Below are 243 nucleotides of genomic sequence, written 5' to 3' on the forward strand. Positions count from 1 at the left end.
AACAAGAAATTGTACTAATGTAGCGAACAGCTGAAGCTCTGCATCTCCTGTCATACTAAGAAATGGGTGACAATATAGCTCCTAACAGCGGCAAGAAATATGTTCTTATGCTAAATGAATTGGGGCTAGGAAGCTTCCTCCTCTTAGATCCTTACACACACACACACATAAGGGGAGTGTACAGAAGCCAATTAACCTAACAGTCATGTTTTTGGACTGTGGGAGGAAGCTGGAGTACCTGGA

Source organism: Cyprinodon variegatus, unplaced genomic scaffold (assembly GCF_000732505.1).
Source record: "Cyprinodon variegatus isolate N-32 unplaced genomic scaffold, C_variegatus-1.0 Scaffold372, whole genome shotgun sequence".
Taxonomy (NCBI): Eukaryota; Metazoa; Chordata; class Actinopteri; order Cyprinodontiformes; family Cyprinodontidae; genus Cyprinodon; species Cyprinodon variegatus.